This window comes from Rutidosis leptorrhynchoides, chromosome 4 (assembly GCF_046630445.1).
Source record: "Rutidosis leptorrhynchoides isolate AG116_Rl617_1_P2 chromosome 4, CSIRO_AGI_Rlap_v1, whole genome shotgun sequence".
NCBI lineage: Eukaryota > Viridiplantae > Streptophyta > Magnoliopsida > Asterales > Asteraceae > Rutidosis > Rutidosis leptorrhynchoides.
In genome coordinates, this window is record NC_092336.1 from 258,210,673 (window position 1) to 258,224,346 (window position 13,674).

The following is a 13,674-nucleotide window of genomic DNA, read 5'->3' on the forward strand; positions in this document are numbered from 1 at the left end:
GGTCTTAAATTCGAGACTCTGTCCGTGTAACGCTACGCGATTAATAACCACTGTAAGCTATGTTCTTCCTTTTTAAATTAATATCTCGTAACTAAGTTATTATTATGCTTATTTGAGCCGAAGTAATCGTGATGTTGGACTAAATATTAAGATGGGATTATTGGATTTTGTACCATAATTAGGGTTTGGACAAAAGACCGACACTTGTGGACATTGGACTATGGACTATTAATAGATGGGGGTATTGTCTAATCGAATGACAACTCATTAGAATCTGTCGAACCTATCTTCAAATTAGTTAATATAATAATTAATAATGATTATGCATGTCCTATTTAGTGACGTTTATACGACATCTTTTACGATCATTTAATTAATTATTCGAGTTGGGTAATTGATTATTCAAACTAATCAAGTGGGTAAATTAATGTTCATATCTTATTAAAACAGGGGTGGATTACATACAAGGGTAATTGGTGTAATTGTTAACAAAGTATTAAAACCTTGGATTACACGCAGTCGATAACCTGGTGTAATTATTAACAAAGTATTAAAACCTTGTTATAGTTTAAATCCCTAATTAGTTGGAATATTTGACTTCGGGAATAAGGTTAATTTGTCGAGCATTTTATAATTATGATCGATGAACTATTATGGACAAAAACCAGATCGGTTTCAAATAAATCCAGGACAAAGGACAATTAACCCAGAGTAATGAATTAAAATCAAAACGTCAAACATCATGATTACGGAAGTTTAAATAAGCATAATACTTTTATTTCATATTTCATCGTACCTTTATTTACTGTCATTTTAATTACTGCAATTTACTTTATCGCAATTTAAATTCTGTCATTTATATCATCGTCATTTATCTTTACTCTTAAAATATAAAACTGACAAACCGCTCATTAAAATGTAAAACCCCCTTTTATATAATAATATTACTATATATAATTATATATTTTATATAAATATAGTTGTTAAAAATATATCACGTAATCACTAGCTCCCTGTGGAATGAACCGGACTTACTAAAAACTACACTACTCTACGATTAGGTACACTGCCTATAAGTGTTGTAGCAAGGTTTAGGTATATCCCATCTATAAATAATTAAAACTTGTAACATATTTCGCCGTATTTTGTAGTAAACAATAATACTATTTCGTACTACACCTCCGCTCGCACATCATTTGTCACTATGAATTTTGATTTTTTAGAAACCGAATATTTCTATGCTACCCATTTCATGACCCGTCCTAATCCATCTGGACGAATACATTACAAGTGGTTACATCGCGAGGTACTTGACCTCTATATGATACATTTTACAAACATTGCATTCGTTTTTAAAAGACAATCTTTCTTTACATCGAAAGTTGGTGGCATGCACACTATCCCATACTATATCAAACTATGAATGACTTATTACTAATCTTGAGGAACTCAACGACTCGAATGCAACGTCTTTTGAAATATGTCATGAATGACTCCAAGTAATATCTCTAAAATGAGCAGATGCACAACGGAATATTTCTTTCATACCTGAGAATAAACATGCTTTAAAGTGTCAACTAAAAGGTTGGTGAGTTCATTAGTTTATCATAAATAATCATTTCATAATTTTAATAGACCACAAGATTTCATATTTCCATTTCTCATAAACATACATCCCATACATAGAGATAAAAATCATTCATATGGATTGAACACCTGGTAATCGACCTTAACAAGATGCATATAGAATATTCCCATCATTTCGGGACAACTTCGGACATGATAAATTCGCCATCATTCCGGGACAACTTCGGACAAGATAAATTCGCCATCATTCCGGGACAACTTCGGACATTATAAATTCGCCATCATTCCGGGACAACTTCGGACATGATAAATTCGCCATCATTCCGGGACAACTTCAGACATGATAAATTCGCCATCATTCCGGAACAACTTCGGACATGATAAATTCGCCATCATTCCGGGACAACTTCGGACATGATAAAAAGGGCATATTCAATTTCGATAATTCAACCATAGAATGTAGTTTCGATTACTTGTGTCTATTTCATAAAACAGTTATAAAAGCAGCGCATGTATTCTCAGTCCCAAAAATATATATTGCAAAAGCATTTAAAAAGGGACTAATGAAACTCACAATACTATATTTCGTAGTAAAAATACATATGTCGACATTGAACAATGCAGGGTTGGCCTCGAATTCACGAACCTATATCATTTGTATATTTATTAATACACATAATCGTAATCGAACAAATTTATTTATTATATCTTAATTTATATATTATATATTTAATTTGCGTATATATTCAAAATGATTATTACCTATATGGTTATATTAATATATTTATATACATTTTTGTTTAGTGTTATATTAAAAATTAATAGTTTGTTATATCTACGTATTTAAATAAATAATATTAGTAAGTTTTGATTTATATAGTTATGTGAAATATTAATAATTATAATATGCGTACTAAGTATATTTTATGTACAAAATATTTATCTGTTTAAACAAATAGTTTTTGATAATAATAATGATGTACTAATAATAATAATAATAACTTTATTAATAATAATACTACTAATTAGTAATTCACTTAAATTATAATTTTATCCATAGTTTTTAAATCCATACATTTATATATATTCTTATAATCTTAATGATAATATCTTTAAAACTTTTATTGTCATAATCATAATACTATTATTAAAACATTTGTATTCCAAATCATAATAATTATGATCTTCGTGTTAAATTTCTATACTAATGCCTATAGCTTCTTATAACATTAATTTTGTAACTATAATTATAATTTTTACAAGTATTCGTATAATTATAACTAGTTTCTATAATCTTTATCATATCATCTTTTATTATATATTTTTGTTATTAACATTTTTAATATTATTGAAATAATAATAATAATACTAACAATAATAATACAATAATAATAACACTAATAATAATTATGATATTAATAATGATAATACTATGATTTGCAATTGTATACGCAGGTTTAAAATTGGATTTAGGTCGTTTAATTGGAACTTATACAACCCTCCGTGATTTCCAAATTAATAACAATCAAAAAGAAAAAAAAATATTTAACGAACTAGATGTTGCTGTACGAAAAAATAATAATGAAGAACTCATTATTTGATTTTAAAATCAAGAACGTTTCAGAAAAAAATTTCTAAATGAAAAGGGTTCTAAATCATTAATATAAACTATCTGGATCAATAATTAAACTTAAAACCTCAAAACGGTTGTGAATTTTATGATGAACATAATTGTTGACTTTTTGATTCAAACACTTTTACTCAAGAATTCATACTTGATTCTGAAAATTAATACTTGAAACTTTGCAGATAGTTTGAAAAGACAATTCCTAACAACTTGGCATTAATACATATTGAAATTTGATAAGAAATCGACCTTTGATAGTTGGAGTTTCATAACAGAGGTTAACGTGCTGCATATATAAAAAAAATATTTTAACAGAATAAAGAAATCATAGATAGTTGTAATTTGATGTTGTTGATGGATAATCGGAAGGACATCCTCTAATAATGTGAGTAATTTGCTTGTTTTATAACAAGGAACAATCGACAGGTTCAATCAACTAGTACAGAAATATAGATAAATAATAAAAAGTTGAAAGAGATGGCAAACTGATTTTGGATATTACTGCTACTGGATTCGTTCTAGTACAGATTTTTGTTAAAGACAGAATCCAAATTTGTCCATAGATTGATAATGATAATAATAGATTACGTATTTATTTGTTTATTTATATATATAGGATTGTAATTATATATATACTAATATCTGTATCTGTATTTATATATGTATATAAATCTGTATTTTTTGTATAAGAATATGTATTTATATATATCTGTATTTATATAGGTATATATATATTAACTTCTTTAACTTTTGATATTTAACAAGTATAAATATTAAAAAAGTAATTAGTAATAATAATTGATAAATAATATTATTACTTATAAATAAATGAAAATTTGTAAGTAATTTACTTACTAATAATAATATTAAAAATGATAATACAATTTTATTAGTTATAATAATATTAATATTATTAATGATAAATATAATATAATAACTTATACATATCAAATTTTATATATATCCTTTGTATTAAAAATAATAATATTAATTATACAAGTTTTAATATCTATAAAGTAATGATAATAATATTAATATAACAATTATTTTAAATCTTGCACTTAAATGTAATATAACTATACATATTATATCACAATGAGTATTACATTGATAAATCTTAATAACAAAAATTAAAATTTTACTACTAGTTATAATAATAATGTTATTAACAATGCTAATAAAATTAATAATAATGTAACAACTCAAATGTATCAAATTTCATATAACATAATTAATAATGCTGACATTAATATTAATATTAATATTTATAATGATAATGAAGGTATTAATATATTATAACAACTATATTTCAATTTGTATTATATATTATAAATTTTGTAATATAATCATATATACTATGATAACCTTTATTGAATATTTATTATTTATGAATATATATATATATATATATATATATATATATATATATATATATATATATATATATATATATATATATATATATATATATATTACAACATACATGTAATAATAATTAGTCATAGCAATCATATATATTTATGTATAGATTCATTTTAAATTGACACTTAATTATTTTGTATTCTATTTTTCATATTTAATTTTAATGCTTAAATTATATTTTATAATTTTCAAATTAATATATACATATACTTACATTTATATATATACATATTTATTTACAAACAATTGTTCGTGAATCATCGGGAATGGTAAAAGGGCAAATGTATTCATGTAAACTGTTCCAAAGTTTTCGAAACTCAACATTACAGACTTTGCTTATCGTGTCGAGTTCATATTAAAAGTAAGTTTAAATTTGGTCAGAAATTTTCGGGTCGTCACAGTACCTACCCGTTAAAGAAATTTCGTCCTGAAATTTGATTAGGATGGTCATGTCTGACAATCAGTATGTTTTCATGACGAATATGAGTTGATAAATAGAGTTTTATCATCATTGAGTAATATGGATAAAACAATTCGTTTACGCGAAGAGTATGAGTGAAGTTATCACAAAAGAGTAAATTGAAGAAATAAAGTTTCGTCTTAACTTTCGACGTAGTCACGTTTGAATTTAGAAAATAAGGTGCGTCTTAACTTTTGACGTTGTCTTGGTTGAATTCCGAAATTCAAGGGATTAAAGAAAATCTTCAAAATCTATAAGATCGGATTCTTCAGGATTTAAGGGAATTAGGATCTCTTTAATTAAATGCGGTCATCTGTCTCGATTGTTACATCCGAATTTTTCCTTTATAAATTAAACTCTTTCATTCCATTATTTTCATCATCCATATACTTTTTTTCTTAGTTCATACATCCAAAAGATTATGAAAATGCTTAATCCCGTTCTAATTCTTGATATTTTCCTAATTATCATTTTTGTCATCATTCTTTTCAATCTTCCACCAGAAAAATCTGTTTACTTCAACTATTACCTTGGGGTGATACCATTCTTAATTCTACCGTGTATTTATATTGCTATTCGTATTAATATCCATGGGTTGTAACCTCCGTGTTGTTGTTGGGCTTTATATCTTCTCTTATATTTTGGAGCTCTTTGCCTTTTTATTCTCTTCTCGACCTCTAGTAAAGCGAGTAATGGTCCAGAATTTGTAAGTATGGAGTTTTGAATGAACTCAATGTTCTAAACAAGAAAGAACGTAATCGCACAATTTGATTTGTCAAATTACATGAATCACTGAGAATAGAACTATCAAGAATATACTTTCTTGATATGTTCAGAAGTTAAGCAGAATGACAGAGTTATGTAACATGGCACATGATGACGTTATGATCTGTGAATCATCACGTTCGATTAGAAACTCATCATGACTTACTGTAACATAATCATGTTGATCAAGTGTCATTATATTACACAAACTCATGCATCAGTTCCCAACATTACTTCAAAAACATTCCTATTTTGATTTGAATTTTTCAGAATTTAGAAATGAAAATAGTTTCCTTCATAATGTAACACAGATAGCGCGAAGAGACACATGATTTCAGATAAGAATAGTTATGAAAGTATCTTCAGAAATATCGAGGATATTTATAATGAAAGATATGATGTTATCTTTGAATTTTAGAATCATATTGTGATGAAGAAATTCATTCACAATGATTTATAGCAAATTAAGGAGTAATGTATTCACTAAAGATTTCATCAGAAACAGGACCATCAGGATTCTTTATGTACAAGTTTAGTCCTTGTGATTTGTCCACAGTCTCCTTCATAAATTCGCATAATCCGCTTTTTGGTACTAAATTTTCTATTGAGCGTTTCCAACACTCCACTCTTTATCATCATACTTTCGACTGTTAAGGTCGTTTACAGTTTGCTGCTTCCTCAGTATTCTCAACATTCAGAGTATTAATTCATAGACTGGGTGCTTATCAGAATTTCAGAATGGAAGGTCATAATTCTAAGAGATAAAGATTATATGTATACATATAACTGTTGATGTAGACATGCTGCAAGATTCAAAATACTGATTGCTGATTTCTGGTAATTGGTATGGAAATTATCGTTACAAAATGTGGATGAGCACATGATAGGGTTTTAATGAACAAATATAATGGTTCTTTGGAGAGACTTAAGCCAATGAATAATGAAGTTGCTGGTAAGTTTACTGCTAATGTTGTAGAATATAAACGGTTCTCCGGTAACGATGATGAAAGGCAAACTTATATATCAAGGTTATAATAAGGCTAATCCGAATGAAAGTCGAAGTTGATTTGCTGAAGCTGTGACAAAATTGACTACTTTGAAAAGGGATTGCAAAGTTATTTTCGGTAATAACAATGCCAAAGGAGCTAACACCGATACGTGTTAAACGTTTACTCAGGTTCCAAGAGTTTTCCAGGTGCATAACTATATGCATAAATCTTTTCTTCCGTGGATGAAGTGCGGTTGGTTCGTCCTCTCGATTGAGGTGTTTTCAAGAATCATGAAAGGTTTGAACGCAGATTGTAATCGTCAAGATACAAATGAGGTTTAAGATGAAATCAAGTGGCAAACTTGAAGAATTTGTTTAGTTTCATATGTTATAATCAATATTTTAATTCATTTTAATTGTCCAATGTTGGTAGTCCACAATTAGTAGTCCACAGTTAGAAATTCAATAATTCATATATAGTTTAATATATAATATTCGAATTAATTAATACGTATCGTGACCCTTGTATACATGTCTCAGAATCGATCACAACTGAAAGTATATATATTATTGTAGAATCAACCTCAATCTGGTATAGCTAACTCGAGCATTACTGCATATAGAGTGTCTACGGTTATTCCAAATAATATATATAGATGCGTCGATATGATATGTCAAAACCTTGTATACGTGTCCTGATATTTAAAATGCGTAATTAACAGTATTTAAATGACGATAAATAAAGTGCGTAAAATAAATAACTGAAATTAAATGACAATAAATAAAATTGTGAGAATTAAATTGCGAGAATTAATTTGCGATAAAATAAATTGCGATAATTAAATATAATAAGGAATTAGCAGTTAGCTAGGAACAGTTAGCTAGGATTTTGTTAGCGTGAATTCTTAACAAAATTTCTCATAGTTAATTTGTTTGTTTCTAACAAATTTTATTTTGTCAAATGTTTTCTTCATTATGCCACTTGTTAGATTCTGATGAGTCAAAATCCAAATATGAAATTGAATGAAAATGGTTATTCTGTGGTGAACGGATTCGTATATCGGTAGATGTAAGTAGGATTGTAAATGATTGTTGAATCATATTCGAAGAATGTACAGTGTAACTTATTAATGTGAAATCTAAATATTCCTCGGGTATTACCTACCCGTTAAAATATTTTCATCATTAACAGTTTGTACGAAAGAATTTTTAATTACAATCTTTATGAAAATATACTTACATATATATTTTCTTCATATGTAATCATGGATTTAATGAGTTAATATAATATTACTCTCATTTGATTTACCGTTAGAACCAGAATACATAATCTCTAAAACATTAGAGATTACATAATCGCCGTGAAGAACAAAGATAATTGATGTACAACGATACGTAGAACGATGATTATACTCGAGGTATAGAATAAAATGTTGAGGCATGGATTGTTGATGGTACTGGTGCTGGTACTGTTGGTGCCGATGATGTTGCTGAAGCTGGTAAATTTTGCACCATATTCTCCCAATTGATTACACGAGCACGAAGTTCATTGACTTCTTCTATTATTCCAGGATGATTGTCGGTCGGAACGAGCGGATGAATAAGGTTTAGAATTTTAGATAGAATATATTCATGGCGAGATATTCAGGAAATGAGGGTGAAAATGGTGTTTCGGATTGGTTCGCCGGTAAGTGCTTCAGGTTCTTCGCCAAGAGGGCAATTTGGTTAGTGGAAAGGATCGCCTTCTTCTCGTTTCCATTGGTTGAGTCGACTACGAACCCATCCTTTTTTCATCCAGAATTGAGGATGACTAGTTGGTTGATCCATTTCATTTACACTGCTTTCAGATCTTAGGTGAATATCCATGTCGAAATAGCTGTCGGAATAACTATCGGAATAGCTATCGGAATCCGAGGGACTCAAACTGGTTGAGGGATTCATCTCGTACAATCAGATGAAGGATTTTCAAAAAGAAATATATTATAGGATGTAGATTAGTACCCTGCAATACATAATTTACATATGCATATATAATATTAAAATCCCATAAGTTACGGAAGAATCTACGGAAGCTGTCAGGTAAAGGTAACAATAACAGATACACTAAGATATGAATTTATCTATACACTGTCTATGTAATAGAGGTAGTAAGACGTGTCTAGACTTTAAGGATGGTAAGCAAGTAATTTTCGACACGAAGATAAGCAAAACTTTTGACATGCAGACACGGTCGAAGTCCAGACTCATTAATACATCTAAACAACTATCAGTTAGACACACTAATGCAAGACCTGGTTTGCTAAGACCACCGCTCTGATACCAACTTTCATGACCCGTCCTAATCCATCTGGACGAATACTTTACAAATGGTTACATCGCGAGGTACTTGACCTCTATATGATATATTTTACAAACATTGCATTCGTTTTTAAAAGACAATCTTTTTTTACATCGAAAGTTGGCGGCATGCACACTATCCCATACTATATCAAACTATGAATGACTTATTATCAATCTTGATGAACTCAATGACTCGAATGCAACGTCTTTTGAAATATGTCATGAATGACTCCAAGTAATATCTCTAAAATGAGCAAATGCAGAGCGGAATATTTCTTTCATACCTGAGAATAAACATGCTTTAAAGTGTTTACCAAAAGGTTGGTAAGTTCATTAGTTTATCATAAATAATCATTTCATAATTTTAATAGACCACAAGATTTCATATTTCCATTTCTCATAAACATACATCCTATACATAGAGATAAAAATCATTCATATGGATTGAACACCTGGTAATCGACCTTAACAAGATGCATATAGAATATTCCCATCATTCCGGGACAACTTCGGACATGATAAATTCGCCGTCATTCCTGGACAACTTCAGACATGATAAATTCGTCATCATTCTGGGACAACTTCGGACATGATAAATTCGCTATCATTCCGGGACAACTTCGGACATGATAAATTTCTCCATCATTCCGGGACAACTTCGGACATGATAAATTCTCCATCATTCCGGGACAATTTCGGACATGATAAATTTGCCATCATTCCGGGACAACTTCGGACATGAAAAAAGGGCATTTCGATAATTCAACCATAGAATGTAGTTTCGATTACTTGTGTCTATTTCGTTAAACAGTTATAAAAGCAGCACATGTATTCTCAGTCCCAAATACATATATTGCAAAAGCATTTAAAAAGGGAGCAAATGAAACTTACAATACTGTATTTCGTAGAAAAATACATATGTTGACATTGAATAATGCAGGGTTGGCCTCGGATTCACGAACCTATATCATTTGTATATTTATTAATACAAATAATCGTAATCGAACAAATTTATTTATTATATCTTAATTTATATATTATATATTTAATTTGTGTATATATTCAAAATGATTAATATCTATATAGTGATATTAATATATTTATATACATTTTTGTTTAGTGTTATATTAAAAATTAATAGTTTGTTATATGTACGTATTTAAATAAATAATATTAGTAAGTTTTGATTTATATAGTTATGTGAAATATTAATAATTATAGTATATGTACTAAGTATATTTTATGTACAAAATATTTATCTGTTTAAAAAAATAGTTTTTGATAATAATAATGATGTACTAATAATAATAATAATAACTTTATTAATAATAATACTACTAATTAGTAATTCACTTAAATTATAATTTTATCCATAGTTTTTAAATCCATACATTTATATATCTTCTTATAATCTTTATGATAATATCTTTACAACTTTTATTGTCATAATCATAATACTATTATTAAAACATTTGTATTCCTAATCATAATAATTATGATCTTCATGTTAAATTTCTATACTAATGCCTATAGCTTCTTATAACATTAATTTTGTAACTATAATTATAATTTTTACATGTATTCGTATGATTATAACTAGTTTCTATAATCTTTATTATATCATCTTTTATTATATATTTTTGTTATTAACATTTTTAATATTATTGAAATAATAATAATAATACTAACAATAATAATACAATAATAATAATACTAATAATAAGTATGATATTAATAATGATAATACTAATAATTTACAAACAATAATACTAGTAATAATAATGATAATGATATAACTTGTATTAATGTTAATAATAATAATGATTTGATTAATAATAATACTACATAATAATAATAATAATAATAATAATAATAATAATAATAATAATAATAATAATAATAATTATAACAACAATAATAATAATGAAATAATAATAATAATGATAATAATACAAATAATAAAAATATTAGGAAGGCTACCTTGATGTAAGCCCTTTAAAAAAAAAATAAACGTCCCAAGCCGGGCTCAAACCCCCGACCTCCCGCTCACCCACAAACACTCATAACCATTCTGTTGTACTCGTTTATCTGTTTAATATTTGTATCTAATTATATTTACCACAGGTTTCTGTTTCTCCCCTTTCTTCTTCATCTTTCCAAGTCGACAGAGTTCAATTACAATTGTATACGCAGGCTTAATATTGGATTTAGGTCATTTAATTGGAACTTATACAACCCTCCGTGATTTCCAAATTAATAACAATCAAAAAGAAAAAAAAATTTTAAACGAACTAGATGTTGCTGTACGAAAAAAAATAATGAAGAACTCATTATGTGATTTTAAAATCAAGAACGTTTCAGACAAAAATTTCTAAATGAAAAGGGTTCTATATCATTAATATAAACTATCTGGATCAATAATTAAACTTAAAACCTCAAAACGGGTGTGAATTTTATGAAGAACATAATTGTTGACTTTTTGATTCAAACACTTTGACTCAAGAATTCAAACTTGATTCTGAAAATTAATACTTGAAACTTTGTAGATAGTTTGAAAAGACAATTCCTAACAACTTTGCATTAATACATTTTGAAATTTGATAAGAAATCGACCTTTGATAGTTTGAGTTTCATAACAGAGGTTAACGTGCTGCATATATAAAAAAATATTTTAACAGAATAAAGAAATCACAGATAGTTGTAATTTGATGTTGTTGATGGATAATCGGATGGACTTCCTCTAATAATGTGAGTAATTTGCTTGTTTTATAACAAGGAACAATCGACAGGTTCAATCAACTAGTACAGAAATATAGATAAATAATAAAAAGTTGAAAGAGATGGCAAACTGATTTTGGATATTACTGCTACTGGATTCGTTCTAGTACAGATTTTTGTTAAGGACAGAATCCAAATTTGCCAATAGATTGATAATGATAATAACAGATTACGTATTTATTTGTTTATTTATATATATAGGATTGTAATTATATATATACTAATATCTGTATCTGTATTTTTATATATATATATAAATCTGTATTTTTTGTATAAGAATATGTATTTATATATATCCTTATTTATATAGGTATATATATATTAAATTCTTTAACTTTTGATATTTAACAAGTATAAATATTAAAAAAGTAATTAGTAATAATAATTGATAAATAATATTATTACTTAGAAATAAATGAAAATTTGTAAGTAATTTACTTACTAATAATAATATTAAAAATGATAATACAATTTTATTAGTTATAATAATGTTAATATTATTAATTATAAATATAATATAATAACTTATACATATCAAATTTTATATATATCCTTTGTATTAAAAATAATAATATTAATTATACAAGTTTTAATATCTATAAAGTAATGATAATAATATTAATATAACAATTATTTTCAATCTTGCACTTAAATGTATTATAACTATACATATTATATCACAATGAGTATTACATTGATAAATCGTAATAACAAAAATTAAAATTTTACTACTAGTTATAATAATAATGTTATTAACAATGCTAATAATATTAATAATAATGTAACAACTCAAATGTATCAAATTTCATATAACATAATTAATAATGCTCACATTAATATTAATATTTATAATGATAATGAAGGTATTAATATATTATAACTGAAATGCCCCGTTCATAAATAATATAAACGATTCACAATAGTTGAGTACATCGCGAGGTTCATGACCTCTATATGATACATTTTACAATCATTGCATTCGTTTTTCGAAAGACAAACTTTCTTTACATCGAAAGTTGACGACATGCATGTCATTTTATAAAATATCCAACTATAATTGACGTAATAATAATCTTGATGAACTCGATGACTCGAATGCAACGTCTTTTGAAATATGTCATGAATGACTCCAAGTAATATCCTTAAAATGAGCTAATGCACAGCGGAAGATTTCTTTCATACCTGAGAATAAACATGCTTTCAAGTGTCAACCAAAAGGTTGGTGAGTTCATGGGCTTATCATAAAACAATAAAATTCATCATTTTGATAGACCACAAGATTTAAATGCTGCATGGTACAAATGGGCCCGAATCCTATACCCACCTGTAATGTACATGCAATATCTTTTAAATACATTACACCTTTCTCGTGTACGAAATCATCTTTCATAAATCTTAGTAACCGTACACATATCTCGTGCAAAAAAATAACATACACATAACCTGTGTATAAAATCATTCTCTCGATACATAACATTCACTTTTCATTGCTTTCATAGCTTGGCTTGGTAACCGACCTTAACATATAATGCGCATAATAATATCCCCAAAACAGAACATCTCGTCTGTATAATAATCATATAAACTTCGAAGTACTAAACACCACACCCACTAGCCCTTCCGTCTAGTGAACATTCTGGGTGGGGGTGTTAAACCCGGTAGCTACCTTTAGGATTCGCGTCAATTAGGCGTGCACTAATTCTCAAA